Source organism: Vombatus ursinus, unplaced genomic scaffold, assembly GCF_900497805.2.
Source record: "Vombatus ursinus unplaced genomic scaffold, bare-nosed wombat genome assembly UNPS02010320.1, whole genome shotgun sequence".
NCBI classification, from domain to species: domain Eukaryota; kingdom Metazoa; phylum Chordata; class Mammalia; order Diprotodontia; family Vombatidae; genus Vombatus; species Vombatus ursinus.
Genome location: NW_020950098.1, coordinates 79,813 through 97,865, shown reverse-complemented (window position 1 = coordinate 97,865; position 18,053 = coordinate 79,813). Strand labels below are relative to the sequence as shown.

Below are 18,053 nucleotides of genomic sequence, written 5' to 3'. Positions count from 1 at the left end.
AGTACATAGGCCTTTAAGCCCGTGACAATGAATGTAGAATCCATGAGGGATGTGGGACTTCAGCCTTCAGAGAGAGAAACAGGGATCCCAGCCAAGACCCCACATGGAGGTTATATAGAGCCGCATCCTTATCCAAACTCCTGTTTCCCAACACAAAGTTGTCAGGGTCAAAGAGGGTGGTTAGAGCCCTACCTGCTCTGAGGATTTGAGGTTGTCTTGCTACTGCTTTCTGCACAAGCCACCATTCTAGTGGGTTGCCCCTCTGCTATCAATATCCCATAACAGTTATTTCTTCATTATTGTCACTGATACCACTGATCTGTTGTTGTTTAGTTGATTCGACATCACCCCATTTGGGGTTTTCTTGGCAGAGACACTGGAGTAGTTTGCCATTTCCTTCTCCGGCTCATTTTATTGATGAGGAAATGGAGGGAAATGGGGTTAAATTGCTTGACCAGGGTCATACAACTGATTCGAGATCAGATTTGAATTTAGGCCTTCCTGACTCCAGGCCCAGCACTCTATCCACAGCACCACCGAGCTGCCCACAAGCAATTAGCATCTCACTATCAAGTAAACCACTTGATATTCTCTCAATACCCTTGATAAACAGTTAACATTAACGAGCTTTTACAGAGGGATAGCCACTGAAAAAATAGTAAAAAAAAAGTACTATTTATGGAAAAAATATAAAGTAAAACCCAATGTACAAAAGAGAAAGGATTCTGAACTCCTTGAGAGGGATTATCGTTTGCTTAATTTTGTATACTCAGGGCTAAGCACAGCACCTGACATCTGGTCAGTGCTAAATAAACGTTTATTCCTTGATTGATTGGAGGGCTTCCCACTTTCAGTTGGTGCTGGCTGCATACTAGGAGGAAGTTCCAATTACCTCAAAGAGATTGGATTGGATAGTAAATTGTGTCAATTAACACATAGATTTTCATATATTAACATAATTAACATAACAGATTTGCATATACTCCATGTCCTTAAGAGTCATACCTAAAATGATAAATAAAATAAATTTTTGTTGTGAATTTTAACCTATTTTGTATTGGCAGTGATAATGATTGACATGTCCATCCCTTGTGGTAGGCACAGACACTCCCTAAAGCCAGATTTGGAGACTCGTCTCAGAATTGTGCCAAAGGAACTGTTCAGGACATTTTACATGGAATTTTGGAGTCCAGTGGATTTTGTGGGATACCTTGGGGCAAAGCAATGGAGGGAGCATCTAAAAGGAAAACACCTGGTCCTTTCAGAGAATCCCGAGGATCTTTCAGAAATAGGGGCATGGATAAACATTGCCATAGACAGCCCATTTGATTTGCTGAGAAAAGGAGAAGCTACATCATTATTCAAATTTTAAAAGAGAGTTTTCCTTTTTCTTGTGAATTATAATTCTTTCTCTCTGGAATTTCTATTGAGGAGTGAGTGAGGAGCCCCTGTGGGATGGTTTCCAGAGCAAATCTTAGAATAGGAGGGCAGCAGCTACATCTATAGTGGGGCTCAGCCTGGCAGAGGGAGGCAGTGCTCAGAATGCAAGAGTGGTAGAACCTGGCAGGAGCTTGGCCCTGGGAGAAGAGGACATTAACAGCACTCAGGCCTCCTCATTGGGTAGTTCTCGGGTCCCAACAGTGGTATGGCCTCGTATTGGTCAGGTCTTAGGACAGGGGTCACTATTGAGACTCCAACAGGTCTCCAGTGCCATCACTCGAAGGAAAACAGACCACAGTGGTGTCAAGCACAGCGGGGCATTGCTTAAGCCCTGGCAAAGGGAGGAGGTGCCAGGTCCCCATGGTGGCAGCACCAATAGTAGTGCTTGGCCAGGTTCAGTGGGGGAGGAGCATGATTATATCCCAGCAAGGGGAGATTCTTCATCATTGCTCTACTGACACAGAGGTAAAGACCTCAAGCCAAAGAAAGAAGGAAAGAAGAAAGAAAGAAGCATTCATTACACATTTAATACTTGCCAGACACTGTGCTAAGTGATTGACAAATAGCATTTCATTTGATCCCCCTCCACAACCCTCAGAGGTAGGTGCTATTGTTATGCCCATTTTATAGTTGAGGAAACTGAGGCAGACAGAGGTTAAAAGGACTTGTCCAGGGTCAAACAGCTAGTAAGTGTATAAGGCTGGATTTGAACACTTTTCTTTCTTTCTTTCTTTCTTTCTTTTTTTTTTTGGTTTTTGGTTTTTGCTAGGCAATGGGGTTAAGTGACTTTTCCAGGGTCACACAGCTAGTAAGTGTTGTGTCTGAGGCCGGATCTGCACCACCTACCTGCTCCAAACACTTTTCTTTCTAACTCCAGGCCCTGCACTCTATCTACCTCACCATGTAATACCCCTGTGATTAGGGGGCTTGGTGGTCCCCTAATGGTGGGTAGGCACAATGCAGGGTGTTGGGATATTACTTGGACTCAGCAAAATGGACAGTGAGGAACCTAGTGGCAATTGGAGGTGGTGGGGGGTCCAAGGGCAGCAGGAAATGAGATGTCCCATGCTCCAGGCCCCGCTGGCAGCAGAGTAAGCAGCCATGCAGGCCTCAGGGGAATGGACATTGCCATAGACATTTGAAAAGGCAAGCCTACTGTAATCTGCAACTGACAAAATTTCCCCATGTTGCTGCTGTTATGGTACCCATTGGACAGCTCTTTCCTAGGAAGGGCTTAGAGGATGGAGGGGTTGCTATTGGGAGGTAGCTTGCTTTCTGGTGATGGTAGGGAAGGAGACTTGATTTGGCCTGCCCTGAATAATGGAGTCTCTGCCTCAGCTGAGGCCTCTAAAAGGGTAAAGATTTGGTAGTTCATCTTCCACCCCCTATGGGAATATTAAGGAAAGGGAGGTCATGACTGGTGGGCTAGGAAGCATTGTAGGAGAAGTAGTAGTTATGGATTCTTGGTAGCAAGCTTGCCCCTTGGACAGGCAAGCAGGTTTTGGCCTCTTAGCTCTCTTCCTCCTAGCTTCCTGATGGTCTAAAACAAAAATCACCCCCAAAGTAAGGAGGCCAGTGGATGACTCTGTCTCAAGCTTGACCAGTATACCAGCATGACTAACACAGTGGCAGGAAAACTGTGGTCAACAGAATCAATTCAATCATTTCTTTGACACGACTGTCAAGATCCCCATGCCAAGATCATCTCTCTCTTTACTCCTCTATGTATCTGTTAGGAGACACCATTTTCCAGAGATAAGTCCCAGCAACCAAGCTGTGCCCTGAGCTTGGCATAACAACAATCCTTTCTGCTCAACATCTGGATGAGATCCACTGCAGTAAAATCCTAGAATTGTTTCACACCAGACAGAAGTGGTCTTTGAGCTCAGACATGCACCTGCAGGACCCATGTTCTGGTCATGAAGTTCTGTTATGAGTCAAACTTGTCTGATTACTATTGCTGTTACCCCTCATTATCAGGGCTATAGCTCAATACATAGTCATTGCTATATGTATTAAGATTTGCTCTCTCTAAAGGAAGTCTCCTCCTATAGGAGGCCTGGACACATATGTCTGGTTTCCCTCCTCCAATGGAGTAAAGGAAAATTTTCTCTTACGATAACTGTTGTCCCTATTTTTAATTTTTTTTATTATTTATTTATTTATTTATTTGAGTTAACTGTGGTTGTAATGACTTGTGTGATCTCTTGGCTATCTTTAGAGTTAATGCAGTTGCATAACCCCCATGACTTTTTGGTCATTTGGTTTCAGACTTGACATGACTGAGTATACTTTCTTTCGGTCACTGTTGAGTGGAGTACAAGGGCCCCATTTCATTGACATTTTGAACCTGATCCACTGGGAGAGGCAAAAATCAGGCCTGGCCTACAGTATTTGTCCTGGTAACAGCTAATTGGAAACAGTTAAGTGGAGAAGGGGAAATTCAGAGAAAGGGACCCCTGGGAGGCCTTCCTACTTCTGTTGGTGCTGGCTGCATTCCATTAGGAAGCTCCTATTAACCCAACGGGTATTGATTGGATAATAAACTGTCTGTGGGCATTGAGCAACTAGGAAAAGGTGCAAATGTACCCTGTGTCTTGAACATTCATTACATAAACACTATAACTCAGGGGTGAGGAATCTGTGGCCTTCAGGCCACGTGTGGCCTTCTAGATCCTTAAGTGAGGCCTTTTGACTTAATCCACATTTTACATAATTTTACAGACAAACCTATTTAACTTATTCTATGAATGAAAATGTTAGCAGCATTTTAAAAACTGTCATCACTACTAAGGCAGTTTTAAAGAAAGGTTGCTGCTGAGCTGTCTGTGATGGGGTGATTCTAAAAAAAAACCACAATAGGTAAGAAAAAATAAAAGGGAGCAATTACATTATAAAAATGGGGTATGAAAGGAAGATCTAATACAGAGGAAGCAGGGAGTTGGAGGGCTGGTGATGTTGGAACCTTATTCTCATCTGGGTTGAAGAGGAAACAATGTGTGTATCTAGAAGAGCGTTGAAGCCTTCTGAACACGAAGACAGTTGAGGAAACTGGAGCACAGGGTGAGGGAGTGACTTTTAAAGGGATCTATAGATTGAGATTTGAAAGGGTGAGGGAGAAAATGGTGGAGGGACTTTTGGAGGATTAGGAGTGGGAGAGTGAGAGGAAAGATAAGGTAACAGAAATAGGGTAAAAAGAAAGACTGAGAAAGAAAACAGTGAGTAAAAATCAGATGGAGAGAAAATCATAAATAGTCATTCTAACTTGAATGTGAACGGGAAGTTTATGGCAGCTCTCTTTGTGGTGGCAAAGAATTGGAAATTGTAGGCATCCCCATCAGCTGAGGAATTTCTGAACACGTTGTGTTGTATAGTTGTGATGGAATACTATTGTGCTATAAGAAATGATGAGGTCAGCAATCACAGAAAGTCGTGGAAAGACTTGCACAAAAAAAGAGTGAAGTGAGCTGAAACAAGAGAACATTGTATACAGCAACAGCAATATTGTTTTAAGATCAACTTTGAGCAGATAAGTTGTTTTGACTAAGATAAATACACAAATTAAAAATAAAGGACATATGAGGAAAGATACTATCTTCATCCAGAGAAAGAATCGATGAGTAGAAGGTTGTATAGAAACATTTTACAAATATATACTTACTTGTGTCTCATGGTAGCCATCTACAACCTGGGAAGGGAGAGGAGGGAAGAAAAAAAAGGAAAAAGAAAAAAAGAAATGTGCACGATAACTTTATTATATATTTAAAAGAATTACCAAGTTCTACATAACAGATTTGTAGCTTCATGTGAAATTATCTTTTTATTATACTGTGTTATGGAAATGCTTGTTTTATTGCATAAATTAAAATGGAAAAAAGATAGATATAAAAGCCAGAAGCAAGAGTAGGAATTGGACGATGGATATGATGCCATGGAATGGACTTGTCAAGTGGTGTCAATATCGCTGAAGGTCAGAGTGAGCTCAGATGGGGGATGAAATATGAATAAAACAAAAGGGGCTTTAAAAACAGTATCCCAGTTCTGCACAGGCAGGTAGGACACCTCTATGAAGGTCAGCTTTGTGATGCTGAGTACACTGACTGAGAGACCTCCGAGCCTGTGAGACTGAATATAGCATCCATGAGGGATGTGGGACTTCAGCCTCCATAGAGAGAAGCAGGGATCTTAGCCAAGAGCCCACATGGAGCCTACATAAACCTGTGTCCTTAATCCCAACTCTTACTTGCCAACACCAAATTGGATGGACGAAAAGTCTACCTCCTCCGAGAGCTTGGGGTTGTCTTTCTACTGCTTTGAGCACAAGCCTCTATTCTAGTGGGTTGTCCCTCCACTATCAATGTCCAGTAACAGTTATTTCCTCCTTATTATAACCAATACCATTGATTTGTTGTTGTTGTATAGTTGATTCACCATGATCCCATTTGGTTTTTTCTTGGAAGAGACACTAACACCACTGATGAAGCTTACTACTGGTATGACCTAGGGTGACTCACTTCACCTCCTGGGGCCTCAGTTTCCTCACTTGTAAAAAATGAGGGGGTGGTAATGAATGACCTCTAAGGTCTCTTTCAGTTGTAGTTCTATGGAGAATATTCTTTGGAATATTCTCTAGGTAATAGAACCAGTGGCAAAATTTAGACTGTATACTGCCTACCCTCTCATTTGTAAGGACCATCCCTCACCAAGAAAAAAGGGTTCATTCTTAGGGAGCTCCTCAATGGTCCCCTTTTCTTGGTACTGTTTCAATTTTATGTTATTTCAGTAATCAGTTCAAAAGTCCTTTTCTAAAATGTTGAAGTTTAAAGATATGGGGGGGGGTACTCCTGAAGTTGACTCTCTATCCATACATAAATACTCTGGTGACATTGTAATGACAGTATTAGACAGGGATGGAGGCAGTTACCTCCGGCTTGGACCCTTCTACACTGAAATGTAGGAGCACTTTTGATGAGCTGTATACAGTGGCAGAAGGATCTTTTTGGCAAGAATTTCTGGGTTTTGTGAAAAACAAACAAACAAACCTTGAACTCTTGTAAGAGATACCACCTTCTCAAATTCAATATGCTTTAAACAAGGAGTCGTCCCCCACTTCAGACCTCCCATTCAGCAATACTAGAAGGCTTCAGGACCTAAATGTTGACCATGAAGGAACTGGGACCAGGTGCTAAGAATTTCATAGAAAATTTGAGACTCAAATCATGCAGCTCCATAGGAAGATAAAATAGTTGATTTTGTTCACTGGATTTGGACACAATAAATCATGTTTAATGTTATTAAGGCTTGAATTCCCTTTCCCCCAACCCTAAAACCTTACTCTTTAAAATTTGGTTCCTAGGTGATTCAGTTAATGTATTTAAACTGAGGAGTTCTAGTTGAAGTTATATTAATAGCCCAAGAAATTAAAAAAAAAAGCCAAGAACAAGAAATGTTGCATTTCTTTGAAACTGTCACTCCCATTCTTAGCCCTCCTCTTTTGTGCAGGATCTACAGAAGATCAGACTTACGTTCAGCCAGACTGATTTCATTGTGACTCCCCATGTCATTATCTTTCGGAGCTTCAGAAAATTCATGACCATGGGAAGGAAGACAGACCTCAGAATAAGGACCTTCATATTGTGCAAATAATCAAACGGTTCCAACTGCTGAGCCTGAGCTGGACCCTGATAACTAATTTCTCTCAACTTCCTCTTCTTCCTTGTTTGAGGGCTCCATTTCCCTAGCTATGTAGAAATAGAGATCTATGTTGTCCCTTCCCCTGAAGGTAGGAGACCTGGCACATGGAAGGGCATGGCGGTTTCCCTCTTCCCCTGAATGTAGAATGAAAGTGGGAGGAGCAGTTTCTGCTTCTTGAGTGTTAGCCACTAGTCCAACTAGTCCAACATCAATAGATCTGACTGACCTCCAAACAAAAATATAGTAGAGGTTTGGCCCAGGTAAGTTAGTCAACAAATAGTCAGTTAATACACATCGATTAAATGCCCGCTACATGCAAGGCTCTGTGCTAAGTGTTAAAAGATATAACAGTCTAAGTCTACCAAAGGGCTAATCCTAGTTCAAAGGCACCCCTTCTACTGTGTTCTCTGGTATGCCTGCTCCATAAGTAAATAACTTGCCTTCATCTTAGTATAACCATGGATCAAGGTCATTTGCATAAGATTCTGTTCATTGGTGGAGACTGATTCCCCAGTGCTCCATGTCTGTAGTAAGAGGTAGTCGACAAGAGCTGGAAAGAAGGGAGATCTTGGTATTTTGCCTTCCAGTTTGAGAGAAGGCACATGGGTTTCTAGCTACTCTTCAAAGAGAAGTCACTGAGAGAGAGAAAGACTCTGGTAAGAAGCCAACAGGAAGATGCTGATAGATAAGGAGAGATTGAGACCTAGAGAGAGAGAGGATAATTGTTAGAATGATCTATTGAAGAAGGGAGAGAATTGAATCAAGGATATAAATGAAGAGCTTGATATTTGTAAGGAAAGATCCACATTTTCATCAGAAATTGGAATAAAAGCCAAGATTAGAAGGAAAGCAGAAAATTTTGGGAAAAATTTCACAGACACTCCCTCAGATACAGTTCTCATTTCTCAAATAAAGAACTTAGTCAAATGTATAAGAATATGAGTCATTCCCCAATCAATAAATGGTAAAAAAAAAAAGTAGGAATAGGGAGTTTTTCAATGAAGAAATCAAAACAATATATAGTCCTATAGAAAAAAATATTCTAAATCATTATTGATTAGAGAAATGCAAATTAAAACAATGTTGAGATATCATCTTATACTTACTAGATTGCCTAAAATGATAGATGCCTTTCAATTGGGGTAAGGCTAAACAACTTGTGATATATGATTGTGATGGGATACCACTGTGCTATAAGAAATCATGAGCTGGTTGATTTTAAAAAAAGATGGAAAGGCTTGCATGAAAAAAATGAAAAGTGAAATAAGCAATATAAAGAGAAAGATGTACAAAGTTAACAGAAATACTGTCCTAAGGACAACTTAGAATGACTAATTCACCTTGAATATCATAAATACTCAAACCAACTAAAAAGGACCTATGAAGAAAGATGCTATCCACCTCTGGAGAAAGAACTGATAAATAGAAATATGTATAGTATAGTCTTACATATATGTGTGTGGATCTGTATATATATTTGTGTGTAGTTTGTAATCTTCTCTAAGGCAGAGCAGGGAGGGAGGGAGGAAAAAAAAAGAACAATTCAGAGAACAAAAGCTCACTTAGAAGGAAGCACAGAAAGTCTGGGTAGCTTTGAAAATAATATGCAGTTTTTATTACATCATTTTTTAAAGAAAAAATAATCTGAAATGGAAATTCACACTTTTCTACTGAACCCTCTCTTTATGTTCTGCTGTGTACATGGAAATGTTGTCTATATTTTCTTTTTTTGTATTTAAATTTAAAGTTGTGAAAGCACCCCTGAGATTAATAGGTCTGTTTTCCATGAGTTACCTTACCAAGCAGGTACAGTGGACTCAGGGTAAGCCTGTTTACTGAGAAGCCAATCAGGAGCCGGTAGTGAGCCAAAGTCTTGGTCCCTCTCAGATGCCTTTGCTGTTGTTCTCTGGCTGACCTTGCTTAGCTCTGACTGCCCCTCCTCCCCCCCACCCCAAAACGGCCCAAACCAGCCTTGTGGCCAACTGTTCTGTAAAACATATGCTTCTGTGTCCCACCTGTTCCTGGGAAAGACTATCCATTCTTCTCCCTGAATCTCCTCCTTGTGATTTTAAGCACAAACCTCCTCTGTCTCTACTGGACTGAGGGATCCTTTGTACTTTGTACTGAAGTGTCTCTGCACTAGTGTCTGATTTTTCTGCCTGGTAAAACTTTTCTGCTTTCAACTCAGCTTGAACCCCTCTGCAATTTTGAGGCATGGACTTTGCTCAGATTGTATAATGAGTAAAAAAATTAAAAAAAAAGAAATTGAAATAAAGAAGAAAGTGAGGGAAGATGCCATGGAGTTTTGAGACATGGAAAAGGGGAAAAGAAAGAGTTTGTGGTGATTGACTTCCATTTTCTCAGTAAAGTTTGAGACAAGATACTTTACTGAAATGGAGGGAAGAGGAGGTGGTGTGACAGGCTTGAGGAGAGAAGAGAAGGATTAGAATAGCTGCTCTGGGGAGTGTGAAACAATTAATTTGATAAAGGCAAAAGGATTGCTTTACTCTAATGAGCACCCACTTGAGATTCAATCACATACATTTGAATTGGGCCCAGTCAACTTGGCCATGTAACTTCCTCTAGCAATAGCACGTTAGTAGGAGTGAAGAAAACAGTTGGGAGGCTGAGGGCAGGGCAGTGACCCAGGGTTGGGATTTCACAAGGCGTGAATAGTGATAAAACAATGGAACAAGGCATTAGAAGATAGAGCTGAACTGGAAGATGTGGGATTGGGAAAGGAGGAAAATGGAGTCAGAGCAAGTGTGAGAGCCTGCAGAACACTGAGAGAAGGAGGGACTGGAGATCCCAGTGAAGACAAAGAATGTTCGCCTCTCCCATATCGTCCTCTTTCCAAATCAGGACATTTGCTCTTCCTCGGTACTGCGGCCACTCTTCTGTTCTGCACAATCTTTCAAAGATCAATGGTATAGTAATCACATCTAATTCAACAATTGGACAAGCATTTGTTAGACATCTCTTATGGCAAAAAATAAAGGGAAAGACAGAATGATAACTTGTCGTAGTTAGATTGACATATTTTAGAAATTTTTCAAAGAATATTGTATTGATATCTTTTGTTTTTGCATTATTTCTTAATATGTCTCCTCCTCATTCCTCCATCTACCATGGGGTTGATAGATAACTTGGAACAGCATCTAGGTACAGGGATCAATGAACATAGAATAATCTTTAAAGCAGGAGGGTTTGTGGAGTGATGGCAGAGGGAGGGTCTGAAACTGGCAATCTTGAACAAGGAATATGCCTCCTTCTGGTCTAGTGTGGGGAGTATAGGAGAAGTTACATCCAGTAAGAGAGAGGGAGGCCACGGATGCAGCGTCTTCTGGGAGTCTTCTGTGACTCCTGGAACATGGAAGGAGTATGAGAGGTGAAGGTCTAAGATGAAGGGAAGTCAGTTAATGATCAAATGAAAGAAAATTCAGAAGGAACTAGGAAACAGCTGACAGAGCTGGATTGTGGGTAGAGAGAGGGCATCCTGGGGCAGGTGAGAATGAGAATGGGGACAGGTAGCAGGGGAGAGGGTGGTTTTTATTTAGGCAACTAGGGATTCTGTGGAACTGGGACTGCTAGAGGAGGAGTGGGAGCTGGAAGGTCATACAAGGTGGGGATATATTTACCAGGACTCTTGCCTTTAAGAGTTTGTAAATGGCTAGCAGTAAACTCTGTTGTCTTTCAAGTGCTAGGAAAGAAATGATATCAAGCTTAGTTTTAGCAGTCCATAGGAAAGGTACTAAAGAAAGAAATCTGACACCTGAGTCTTTCACCCTGATCCGTCAAGTAGAGGTCTGTTGTTGAAGGCTATGATCCTGGAATAAAGGAGTTTAGGCTCTAAACCCATCACATGTTTAGAGTTTAGAAAGCTGAGAAGAATACATATAATCTTGCATGATTGAATCAGCCTCAAAAGGTCTTAAGAGCCTAGAAAGTGAGTTTTTGAGTTCACTTATTTCTGATTCTTCTTGTCTTGTCTGTTCCACTAATATACTATTAAGATTTATAATGTATATATCTATCCCAGAGGCAGACAGGAGTGCTCAAGGCAGATGGAGCAATCAGGATGCAGGATGTGAGAAATGAGGTAAGATGTAGTATGTGACCAGCCAGAAAAGTGATCAAAGAAGACTATGCATTGAAGCTCCCCATGGTGGACTTACCTGTGTGCTTTCACAAAGCACCCCCAATTAACCTGACATCTCTTCCCCTCCCCTTTCCTGTTCCTCTTGCCTATCTGTGTAACAAAGGCACCTCAGGATTACCTGATATTCCTGGCTTTCCAGAGCTGTGCCTGACCCTCCTCCCATTCTCTTGTCCTCCTTCCCCCATTCCATAAAATCGTATTTAAACCAGACCTTTAACCTGGCCAATCACTTTTGCCTCCTAATGGAAGCAGGGCCACGCTGCCTCCCTTAGGTGAGCATGCCCCTCCACCTAGGCTCTGCTCCCCACGTGGGGTAGGGGCTCAGCCTCATGAGGAGCAGGCCTGCTTGTGTGCATTGCCCCCAACAAATGTCTTTCTTTAATTTGGAAACTGTCTGAGTGAATTCCTTCAGACACTAGGACCCCATCCATCTATTCCTCATCATGTTAGGTAGCACCCCAACATTCTTAGGGTATGCTCTGAACTCATCATATGTCTATATTTATCTGTCTATCTACTCATTCAAACTTCATAACATTTACTTTTCTACTTTGTCACAAGAACTAAACATTTCCAATAATTCCTATTTGGAAGTACAGTTGGAGGTCTGGTAGTGCTTTTCTTGCTGTATTCCTACCATTTAAAAATTATTTCCCTTGACCTTCTAGATTATTTTCCTTCTCCATATTTTGTCACTGTTTTGTCAGGATTGATAAATCATCCCTTTGGTATTTTGATTGGTATTTGACCATATCTGTATATTAAGGTAGGTAATATTTTCATTTTTATTATGTAGACACTGACTAGATATGGGCACATAATATTTCTACAGAATAATGACATTTTGAAGAAGAAATTTGAGCAAAATGTCAAAATTTTTAGCCAAATGTATATAAATGTATTGTTGAACCCCAATTTTAAAAAGAGTCTGTTCTAAGAAACAGACAAAATTAGGGTGCATGTGTCACCATTTTAATTTTGCTCTAGCTGGCTTGACATGTATTGCATGGGAGTTCAGTCCAAAACTGGCTCAATTTGGGATTTGGGGGTACAGGATTATATGCCCTTTGAGGAGTAGGTGTTCCCAAGGGATGCCAATCAACTGTGATTGGTCAACATACTGGAAGGTGGGCTATTTTAAAATGAGGTCTTGAGTACCTGATTTAGGTAACTTAATCCTGACCTGTTCTATCAGACCACTCCTAGTCTTGGGCTATCTAGGCAGAAGAATCTGTCTCCACCCGAATCTGGGCAAATTAAAGCAATTCAGGCCTAGATTGGAGTTTGGCAAGGATAAGCTTATTATCCATAATGTTCTTGTGAAGAACTTTAGAGATGGGGGGCTGGGAGCTCTGAGTCTCCAAGAAACAATTACCAAGAAAAAACATTTTTCACATTTTATATATATAATATAGATATATAGATATAGATATAAATATAGATATAGATATAGATGCCTTTGTAGATTGAATTCACATGTGATTCTTGAATATAATCAGTCTGTTCTTTTCACACTTTGCATTATGCAGTTGCCTAATCAAGATAACCCACTTCTTTTTAGTAGTTTCCACTGATTTCTGAAGAGATAGAGGTGACAGCCACTGCCTGGTCAGGATTTCACCTTACACACATTCACTTTAAGACGTGGTCTCTGGAAACATGTTTTTCTAGAACTGAAGAATTTATGCATTTATGATAGCATTTGAAGGTTTGCAAGTGTGTTTACCCTTGTTTATGATACTTCACACCTAAACCTGAATATCAAGGGGGTTTGTGTGATAACCAGACACATTTCCTTTCAGTTTGAATGTTCCTGAAGATCTAAAAATGTAGCCAGGCATTAAACCATTATTAAACATTGTCTCTTGAAAACTAATTGCTTCATTCTGTGCCAACTTTATTTGAGAAAATGATTTTTAAGAGAAAAAAATTCAATATTTGATTTGAAGGAGCTCCTTTATGGGCAGAGGAATCATAATGAGTTGAAGGACCTAAAGGTGCTAAGTTACAGACAGCAACCTTTGGGAAGATATTTGGACAGGTCTTTTCTTGTGCAGTGGTATTTCCAATCCCACCTGCAGAGAAAGAGGGATGAAACAATGAAAAAGTGAGCAAAATTAGCCTTGGATAAATGTTCATTTTAGATTTGCCTGAATATGGAGACATGTAGTAATATTTATGAAATATAATTAATGATTTCAAAATAGGAAAAAAACACATGAAAGTCCTAATAGAGGTCATTTATTAAGCCTTGGCTTTTTTATTTTTAAAAAGAGGGCTAGACTGTTGGATTTCAAAAGTTTCTACCAGGTCTTAAATTTCCCTAATTCTTAGTGTTGAGGAAACCAATAAATGAATCCACTGTTCTATGTTCTGACCAAACTAGACTCTTTAGTGTCTCTAGTTCTTATCCCAATAGCTACTATCTCTGTGCTTTTGAAAATGGTGTCCCCCATTCATAGCATGGCCACTCACTTGTGCCCAGCCATTTTTACCTCATAAAATCCCCCCATGCCTTCAAGGCTCATCCCATATCACCTCTTCCCTGAAGCTTCTCAAGAACCACCCAAGTGAAAGTGATCTCTCTCTTCAAATTTCAACTGATATTTTTTTCTTCATATCTGCTTTACATCTAACACATTTTGCCTTGTTTCAAAAACATTTGAATATTTGTGTTTGCCTTCCTGTTTGGTTGTAAGTTTCTTGGAGGTAGAGCTTAACTCAATCATCTAATATAATGCCTTTTGTTACTGAAATGAATTTTATAAACAGTAACTACCAAACATGCTACCCAAGGCTGAAGATATCAATTCAAAACATATTAATAGTACCTAGAGAAGCATCCCTCCATCCCACCCAACATTGTTCTTGTTATTGTAGAGAACACCACAATGATCCCATTTACCCACGGTTTCAACCTAGGTGTGATTTCTAACTCCTCACTTCATCTCATTCCCCATATCTAATCAGTTGCCAAGTGATGTGTTTGCCACCCTTGTAATATCTCTCATATATGTTCCATTCTCTATTCTGACACTTCCATCATCTGGTTGCAGATTCTTATCATCTTATAATTGGATTATAACAACAGCCTTTTGTTTGTCTCCCTCCCATAACTTTCTCCCCATTCCAGTCCATGCTCCATTGCACAAATCTCACTGTGTGACCCTCTACCCAATCAACAACTCCAGTGGTTTCCAAGAACCTCCAGGATGAAATCCAAATTCCTCTGTTGGGCTTTCAAAGCCTTTTACAAGTTGGACCAAACCCACATTGCCAGTTTTCTTATACCTTACACTCCTTGCTGTATTCTTACAGAGGAAATTCATTCCCTCTGCAACCTTCATGGAGTGCTGGTGGGTGGTCAAAGAAACTATAAAACTGGATAAGGGGTACTATTCACAAACCAAGAAGTCTATTTTTCATTTTCTTTCTTCCTTCTGTTGACATGATATTTGGGCTTCCCAAACAGGTGGGAAACAGGAAGTTAGAGTGAGGGAGTGGTCACATGGATAGGTAGAGAAATTCAGAGTTGTACTGGAAAAATTTGGTCCTCCCTGAAGAGACTTTCTGAGCATGGGACGTATGTGTTGTAATTTGTCCTTCATTCTTGAAGAGCACCACAACATCGGGAAGATGATGCCATAAATTGCAAGTGAATTGGATTTAGGTGAGGGAGGGAGTGCAAAGTCATCAACCTCACTTTTTCCTTGGGAGCCATCTGGGTCCAGTGGCCAGATATAGATCAAGACACCTTGAGAAATGATCCTGGGTTAATGAGACTTCCAACTATCCTAAATCCTGTTGTACTAGTTAGGGAGAAAGTAGATTTCTCTTTTGATCGTGATTCTAAGATGGAGAGGGAATGTTCCTACCATTAATCCTTTGACATGAGTGTGATTGGGATTCTCCCCAGTGAACCCAAATAGGTGGTAGGTATGATAATTGGAATTGATTAGAGATGAATAAATTGGGCTAGATATTTCTCACTTTATTTTATATAAAATAAACTCCATAATTTGAGTCCAAGTATCTGAATCAATGAATCCAGTGGGCAGTGAACTGGGAAATCAAAACCCCAAAGTTTTAGGGACTCATGAAGTAGTATAGGCCTCAGACCACATATTTTAATATTTTGAACAATATTTCATTTCAAACCATTTTTTTGAACCCTACTAGCATGAGCTTAATGCTAGCAACTTTGTGCTAAAAACATGGCCAGACCATGCATGGAGGGAGGGAAGAGTAGCCTCAATATCTTCTGGCTGAGGTCCTTCTGGTGATTAGCATGCATATCGCGGCCTCTTAGGACAGGGTTGTCTCCAGTACAACCCAGAAAAAAGACTTACAAAATCACTTGATTGATGGTTCAAGTAGAGAGCTTCCTAGTGGGTAATTCCAACATTGTACTTCCTTGCTAGATAATTATTACAGTGCTATACTGTCCATCCATAGAATTGAGAAAGTAGCACCACATAACCCTAGGATTCTTATTAGGAGAAATTGTGCTATAAGGTATCATTAAAAAATGATTGCTAATATGAATATACCTTACTAGCCTAGTTGTTGCAATACAATACACAAAGAAACGGACTTGATTTTATATTTAACACCCTGTCTCACTGAGCATGCCCATCACTGAGAGAAATGAATTATTCTTTACAATGATTGAAAACATGCCATGCCTTATGGCCTTCTTGAACTAGAATCTTCTTCGCACAGTTTATTGCTTTTCTGAGGTTATCTTCCAGAAGTTCTGAAATATAAATGAAAGCAATTTCAAGTTTATTTAATCTAAAAGAACCAATTCTACTTGTCAAGGCAGTAGAAACAATATTGTAAGATTATTCCCCTAAATTTCAGGTAAATTGGACTGCAGTAGAGAAAGGCCTGCTCTCTCATTCATCTCATTCCAGACCTAAGTGGAACACAGTACTTTAATCAAACTGACTTGAATTTCTATGTCACTCTAAGGCTTACAAAGTGCTTCTCTCTCCATAATTTTATGAAACACACAATTATCCCCATTTTTCAGATGAGAAAATTGAGACTCAGAGAGATGTGAATCATCCATACTCAAATACATAGTCAATGTTAATGTCAGAACTTAAAGCCAAGTGTCGACTCCAGGCCCAGGGTGGAGTTTGCATGACAGCAGGTTGAGGGTCATGCATTTAAAAAATCAGGAACAAAATCAAGTATGAATGGAAATCCTTTTTCAAATTAAAAAAGGCAGTGAATTATTATTATTATTATTATTATTATTAGTTAACTCATCTTTAAAACAAGCTAGGAGGAGATGAAGACTAGGGAGTTGTTAGAGTGAAGTTATGCATGATCATTCAGCTGTCAGCTAGTGACAGGTGAAGGATTTAAACCCAGGTTTTCTTGCCACCAATCCCAGCCCTCTAGCCAGTGCACCAAGGTGACTGACCACACAGAACAGCAGCTTGGAAAAAACATCACTTGGCAGAAAACAGTCAGGCCTAGAAAAAGCATAGCTATACCTCCTAGGCACAGATTCTGGAGCTAAAAAACCCAGGTTCATATCTCACCTTGAACACTTTCTCCTCCCCATATGACCTTGGTCAAATCACTTTATTTCCTTGGACCAGTAGGATCAGTCAGAATTGCTAAAAATTTCCATTACAGGCATTCCCTAGCTGTAATTGGTGAAAGGGCATTAATTGGTGAAAGCTAGTTTTGGTAGCTACATAAAATGAATAGAGAATTTGAAGGACTGTATCCATTCCTTCTGATTGATTAAGTTCCAGTCAAAAGGGCTAAGAAATGATACTCTTCTAAGAAGAGATTGCCTTTTTTGGGCTTAGGAATGATGAGACAGGGACTGGAAAGTGAATTAGAAAGTTTCTTATTGATCTTCTAAAGCTTCATCCCTTGGGTAAGTAAATTTTTAATCTGCATAGCTAACTATCTTGTTGAGCAGGGTCATTGTGCCCTAAATCCATGAGGTTGGTCTTACCTGAGCACTTAACTTTACACTCATTCAATGTATTTGGTATCTTGCCATCATCCCACCAGTAGTGACTGTCAATCTGAAATATCCCATTAGTGCTTTGATCTCTAGGTTTGTAGTGTGTAGCTTTGGTGTTCAAATTTCTCATCACCTCTACAATACACAACCCTGTGTAGAATTTATTTTAATAGTGATTACTTCATATCCAATCATATTTATCCAGGAAAGTCAATACACATGAATTGATATAATCTTCCTTCATCTCTGAAATAGTTTATAGGTGGATATAGCACTGGCCGTGAAATTAGGAGGACCTGAGGTCAAACTCGGCCTTAGACACGTGCTAGCTCTGTGACCCTGGGTAAATCACTTAATTCTGCTTGCCTCTGTTCCTCGTATGTAAAACAAAACAAAACAAAAACAAATAAGAACCTGTAGAAGGAAATGGCAGACACTCAATATCTTTGCCAAGAAATCCCCCAAAAGGGTGGCCGAGAGTCAGACACGATTGAAATGACTCAACAACAATAAAGTATTACTTTTGCTGGAGGGAGCGGACGGTTAAGTTTTCATTGTGAGCTTTGACGCTTTGGAAATATGACACACAACAAATCAAGGCCTAATCTACTGTTTTGTTTATTTTCTAGGCTTCAGAAATTGATGCAGAAAATGTTAATGGTGCAGATTTAACTTAAAAGTGGGTCCTACATAAATTTAAAGCATTATTTAGATGTTAGTTCTTGTTTTTCTCTTATGGTTCGTATAGATCCTCTGTTTGTTTCA

General features: G+C 40.0%; 1 pseudogene; it reads left to right on the top strand.

Moving 5' to 3' along the window:
- The first annotated feature begins 2,397 nt into the window (after positions 1-2,397).
- Positions 2,398-18,053, top strand: part of LOC114037345 — a 43,103-nt pseudogene continuing 27,447 nt past the window's right edge.